This window comes from Sinohyriopsis cumingii, chromosome 6 (genome assembly GCF_028554795.1).
Source record: "Sinohyriopsis cumingii isolate HCF-2022 chromosome 6, ASM2855479v2, whole genome shotgun sequence".
NCBI classification, from domain to species: domain Eukaryota; kingdom Metazoa; phylum Mollusca; class Bivalvia; order Unionida; family Unionidae; genus Sinohyriopsis; species Sinohyriopsis cumingii.
The window spans coordinates 32,655,792-32,662,577 of NC_142966.1; the positions used below are offsets into that span (position 1 = coordinate 32,655,792).

At 34.4% G+C, this 6,786-nt stretch overlaps 1 non-coding gene across 1 annotated transcript; it reads right to left on the bottom strand.

Moving 5' to 3' along the window:
• Positions 1 to 1,101: 1,101 nt before the first annotated feature.
• Positions 1,102 to 1,174, bottom strand: Trnak-cuu (transfer RNA lysine (anticodon CUU)). The gene has a single exon. It is a non-coding gene; the product is annotated as a tRNA-Lys (tRNA).
• Positions 1,175 to 6,786: the final 5,612 nt, after the last annotated feature.

Sequence of the window (6,786 nt, forward strand, 5' to 3'; positions counted from 1 at the left end):
GTATAAATGAAATCTAAAAAGAAAAAGATGGAACAGTTCAATTGCATTTGACTTACGAAATCAGTTTTCAGGCAGGACCGGATTCAGATATGGTGAGGCCCTAAGCTATGTGAAGCTGTAGAGGCCCTATTTGGTAAGTGTTAACAGAGAATAAGGCTGTGCAACAGCTAAACTTAGCAATTTTTTGCAACTTATTACAATATCAGTTATGTAATTTATATAAAATATTTTGCATAAATAATAGCAGTGAACATATGATGCAAAAAAGTTAGGTTATTTCTTAAATATAATTTATTATAAAACTGTAACAAATAAAAAATAAAATCCTGACATTTTGAGAGACCCATTCAGACTGTGAGTCCCTAAGAAATAGGTTGTTTAGCTTATGCCTAAATCCGGCCCTATTTACAGGTTAACTTCATTCAATAGTTTAATTTAGTGTTTACTTAATCGAAATATGTGGGTAATATTTAGATTTTTTTTATATACCTTATTCAGGATCTACATTGACTTAACTAAATATTAACAACGGGTTCAAAGTTTGAAATAAATTTTGCTAAAATTGGACTCGTTCTCCAGTTTTAAACAAGACATGGTTGCGTCAGAAAAATGGTGTTTGGCTGGGGATTTATTTTTTTTGTTTGTAGTTTGTTTTGTTTGGTTTTTTTGTGTTTTTTATATATAAATAAAATCGAATCGGAACATCGTTGCTCGAAAACGAAATCTCTTATTGTTTTCCTCGGAAGTTATTTATATATTCCAAAAGTCTTGATAAAGTAATGTCAACATCTTTAACAAGAAAAGTAGCTGATTTACTTGTGAATTACCTTTAAATATAACAAAATTATTGTGTTGTGATACGCCAATGTCACTGGTGTTTATTGCAAGAATACAATTTTACACTTTGTACTTTATTTTCGACTTTGTTAGTTGTAATTGGGGTTTTTACTGAGCTTTATATTGAGTGATGTCATTGCTGTGATGATTTATGCACGAAGATGAAAATATACATATATGGTGTCATGAAGTAAAATTTAGAAATGCAAACAAATTACGCGCAATATTGACAAAAGTGAGAGAGAAGGGAAAAAAAAGATAGTACGCCCGATGTGGGGCTCGAACCCACGACCCCGGGATTAAGAGTCCCGTGCTCTACCGACTGAGCTAACCGGGCAGATATGGTTCCCGTTCCATAATATTTTATAAGAAAATATGCATCAACCCTTTTAATTATTTCAGTTAAGCCCTATGTGCTGTGCGAATAAAAACAAATACCGTATAAACGTTTTCAAGATAGCACGATAAACCCACAGGCACTTGATTTTGGGGAAACTAATGTGTACCCTCACCATATAACACAAGGTAACTAACTCTCGCCGGTCACAATCTGACCACTCGATGACTCTGATCTAATTTTCCGATACTATCTACGCATTCAGTCACTCATAACGCACACCACTTCAAAGAAGACAAGCTATATGGTGAGTGTACGCATTAATTTCTCCAGAATCAAGAGCCTGTGCGATAAATTTCTATTTCACTTTACTACTTACAGCTACATCTATTCTGTTGAGAGCTTTCGGTTTCAAAGACGATAATGAACAAGAATTTAGATTATAGACAAAACACAGCATACTATATAGATACAAAACATAAGACAAAACACAGCATACTATATAGATACAAAACATAAGACAAAACACAGCATTAAGACATAGATACCATGTGACATGCAAACACAGCATTGTACAGAAATACAACGTGACCAAGCACAGCATAGAATATATACACTGGGACATACAAACACAGCATAATACATAGATACAAAATAAGGACAAAATACAATACGCACAATTAAAAATCTAAGGAAACAAATCGATTTAAAATGGCATTGATTAAAGTTAATTCCGTATTTAGACAAATAATAAAACACAGGTTAGGATCATCTGATTAACGAAATAAAGGATATGCAACTTACAACTACAGATTTAAATTTCAATTCAGTTAAAAGCAACATCACCAATTTAGGACTAAACGCATGCTGAGATGCAGATTATGCCTCACATAAAAAAAGCAAGGGACTTAACAGTAGGTTACTTGATTATACAAAAGACACGACCTCCCGCATCTGAGGCGGACGCTCTAGCCACTAGGCCACCGGAGCGGTTGCGGGGGGGGGGGGGGGGGGGGGGAAGCAGGAGGTTATTATTTACAGATAGTACATTTACAGTCTTTACTGATTCAGAATAAAACTGACGATCTAAAAGTTTTAAAACTTGATTTGTAAATCTAAAAATATTGGAATATCTAAAATTTCATTTAAGGCATTGAATCGTCCAAATATGTGGGAGCTCATTTGCGCAATCAAGGGGAAAAATTAGCCGGCAAATGGCGGAGAACTCATCCACACGCTAAAACAAAGTGAGCAAAATAGAGCCACGATGCAAATTGTTTGCTCAAGTTCAATAAAAAGAATGTTCTTTAGTATGTTTATGTTTGAAGAAAAAAAATATTTTAAAAATAAAACTAAAACAAAAACCAAAGCAATCTGGGAATTTCTCTGCCAAGAATAAGTCATCAAATGTAACTTGCTCGTAATTAAATAAGGCATATCCCAATGCGGCTGCTGTAATATGTAACCTAGTATTTATAGCTGTTGCGAATAAACAGAACATTCTGACTATAGAAGGAAATACAGGTCTCATCTCCACGTTGAAAATGTCGCTGTCTTATTGTCAATGGAGCTGAAAAAGAAAGGATATAAACAAGAAAAGAAAACACTAATTTGGAAATTATTGTTGTTGTAGGGTTTAACACCATTTCTCAGCACAAGATAGGCTATACATGGCGGCCAGTATAACTGGTGGAGGACGAACCTGGAAAAACCCCGGGAAGAACCACCAACCCAAGGGAAGTTACTGGCAAGCTTTCTTACAAACCCACACTTGTCGAGTCCGAGACTCGAACCCACGCGAACAAAGATGAGATGTCAGTCGGTAAAGGCGAGCGCTTTAGATCGCGTGGTCACCCGAGTTCCTAATTTGGAAATTTCTTTTATAAGTTTGCTTTCAGTCACGTTAATTAGGTTGACTATTAATTAGCATTCTGAGAGAACGTTGAATTGAAACCGTGCAAATTATTTTTTGTCTTCTGCTATATATTTTCTTTCTTCCAATTTTTCTTACTGTCTTTTTTCTATCGTTTAAAAAAATACCTGTACTGTCGAAAGTAATATTAGCGTTCCATTGTTTAAAACTATTTCCGTTACATGGCTATCCTTGACCTCATTGAAAAGGCAGGGCCTGTAACAGTCTATCACGCCATACAATTGTGTCGTCTTCCATTTTACGCCTGAAATAAACACCATTATCACGGTCATCTGAGGTCATTATCACCGAGTTCATTTCCATCGGCTGTAAATCTGAGACAATTTTAAATGAAGAATTCACTGTCATCATGAAATGGAGTTTTACACATTATTCTGGCCTTACCATACAAGCACCAGTTACGACTGAAAACCGAATTTTGGTTAGATACAAGAAGTTTAATCATGAACACTTGGCTCAAAATTTCTCAAATCAATTTTTTTTATTTTTGTGTGAAGAATGTGTCGTTCGTTTTTAAATAACAGTAAGGTTTCTGTTTTACTTTGTAGTTTCACAAGTGCACATACGCTAGTAGAAATTAACAATCATATATATATCAATAAATCCATGTGCATACATGTTCAATCTCTCAGCGTTCTATACGTCAAAAAAAAGAGCGAGAGAGAAAACTGATTGAATGGTTCAGAGTCATTTCAGGACCAGGTTTGCAAAAGCGTCCGATGCTGTTGAAGGTAAACTCCCATTTTCAATACACGTCATGTCGTCAGCGCGTATTTTAATCTTTCCAAATACTGGGACATTCTTCATCTCTTACAATTCAAAACGTTTCTTTCAAATTTAAAATTTCTTTTCTTTAAAAAATCTAACCCTACACAAAATACGAAACTATAGAGCGTCACCTAAGAAAAGCATTTCTGGATTCTACTTTAAATACAACACGATCCGATTGTTCAAATGTCCGAATTCACTTTTTATTATAAAGTCACCCTGTGCAAAATACGAAACTTGGGAGTGAAGCTTAATGAAGCTGGATTGTATGAAAGTGGAATATAAAATATCCTCAGTGTTGAATTAACGAGGTCCATAAATCAGTAAAATAATCAAAATGTCCAATTTTGTTTTGGTTGAGCTCTACATGTTTATATTTTGCATATACCCTAAAGATAAAGAATTTCCCATGTTGGGTATCTCTATTTTAAAAAAGACATTATACACACACACACACACACACACACACACACACACATATATATATATATATATATATATATATATATATATATATATATATATATATATATATATATATATATATATATACACACATATATCATTGTTAAGAGAAAGTTTAGTTTCCTTTATTTTCGTGTGGGTTATATTTGGTCTCACCTCAGATTTGGACATTTACACAAAAAAATGCTAGCTCCGCTTGGTCATTTTCACTTCCTGGGCTTAGAGGAAAGCTGTTAAAAATAAAAAAGCAGATAATATTTATTTACTTTTTCTATATTTTGTAATTCACTCACTACAAATACAGAGGCTGGAATTGCTAACTGTGTCGGAATTCTTGTTTATTATTTAATAACTGTAAAATTTAGTTTACTTCGGACCAGTTCAGGCTGATTTTTCGAACACATTGGGACAGTTATTTTGATCAGCTGGGTGCTTAGATGATGCACAAATGTGCAAAATACAACATGTAAAGGAGCTGAAGCCACATTTCATGGAAGTAGCATAGAGGTATGCTAACATTCTCTCCATTGTGCATTTTGCAAACAATTTCACCTTAACCCCGTCACTGTCATTAAGTACGCAATATATGTGGAGCGCAACCTTGTATATATATATATATATATATATATATATATATATATATATATATATATATATATATATATATATATCCAGCTTACTTAGGTCAAATTTACAACTTCTCAAGTTCACTTTGTCCTGCGCATATACCGATATATATTTCCATCATGTTAATTTGCATTTTACTTTTCGAAATTACCTAAATATACCACATCGCCCGCTGAAAATATGAATTATCAAGGAAAAAAAAAACAGTATTCCAATAGGTGAAATTTATAGGTTGTACATCAAGATGAAAATCCAAATATTCTGACAGGTGACAGTTACAGACAGTACCTCAAGAGGAAAATCTCAGTATTCTGTCAGGTGAAAGTTACAGACTGTACCTCAATAGGAAAATCCCAGTATCATGAAAGGTGAAAGTTACAGATTGTACATCAAAAAATATTTCAAGTAATAAGAGATAGGAATACTTGCACATTTTGCATGTTCAAAAATGGCGTGACACTCGAAAAATCCATATCGTACTTCGAGATTAAGAATATATTTCGGGTGAGAATACTGTCCATGTCTAAAACGTATTTGTGTACTTAAATTCGTCTGTGGAGTCTCTCTACAGACCTTTTTCGAATACCGGATTTACGCAACATTCACGTGTCTTTCGGCATTCGCAACTTCTCGGTAAATTCAATAGAGCATACGCCGAATGTATGATAGAAGCTGGTATTCGCTGTCATTCGGACCACATCACGTATTTACGAAAAAAGGGCTGAGTGAGAAGTTACTAATGCAGCAATGTTTTTCATTCGTAACTTCTATGTCCATCCTACTCGTAGCAATACACGAGGTTATCCGAAACAGATCGCATTTGTGTTTTTTTTGGCAAAGATTTTTTTGGGGGTGGGGGGTGGGGGGGCAGATTGCTACCAGAACATCCTCTCCGTGAACTGCAGTGATTGGTTGGTAGCATCACATCGACGTGTTGCGTCGGGGGAAAAAGCATGGCGATTTCATACTTTCGCCAAGATGGATGGTCAATTCTCGTTCAGTAAAGACCCCCTCCGGTATACACTTTAGAATTTGGTCACATGAGGGACTGGTAAAGGGTTATCTGCGATATCTAGCATAATTGTATATACCTATCTCTTCCCTCGAGTTTATTTCTCACAGAATAATCAATTTCTATTGCTATGATTTTTCTTTTCATATTTGTTATTTATGTTAAATTATTAATTGATTTGTGCTGGATTAAAACTGTGTCCGATGAGAGCTTTTATTTAAAAATAATTCCTTAAGGTTTGAGTGAATCCAAAGATCAATGCAATCATCTCAGTCATTACAGAGCGCATATTCAATACTAGCTGACAATTAATAACCTTTAATAAATTAAATAAAATGGCCGTCTGTCGCATTTCACATCACTGAATGCATTGGGTGAGTTTTTCGCATTTCACATCACTGAATGCATTGGGTGAGTTTTTCGCATTTCACATCACTGAATGCATTGGGTGAGTTTTTCGCATTTCACATCATTAAATGCACAGGATTGAATTAAGAAAATGACAGTTGGGCATATTTCAGATCATTAATTGTATCTGGATGACAGTTGGCATATTTCAGACCATTAATTGTATCTGGATGACAGTTGGCATATTTCAGATCATTAATTGTATCTGGATGACTTAATAAAATGACATTTTGTCGCACTTCTCATCAGTAAATGCGTATCGATGAGTTAAGAAGGAAAAAAAAATACTTCACAAATAATGCTCAACATTCACAGAATGTTTTATCAGATCTCACATGCCATCACTAAATTATGAATGGTTTACAGTTTACCGTAATATAATAAATTAACTAATATATA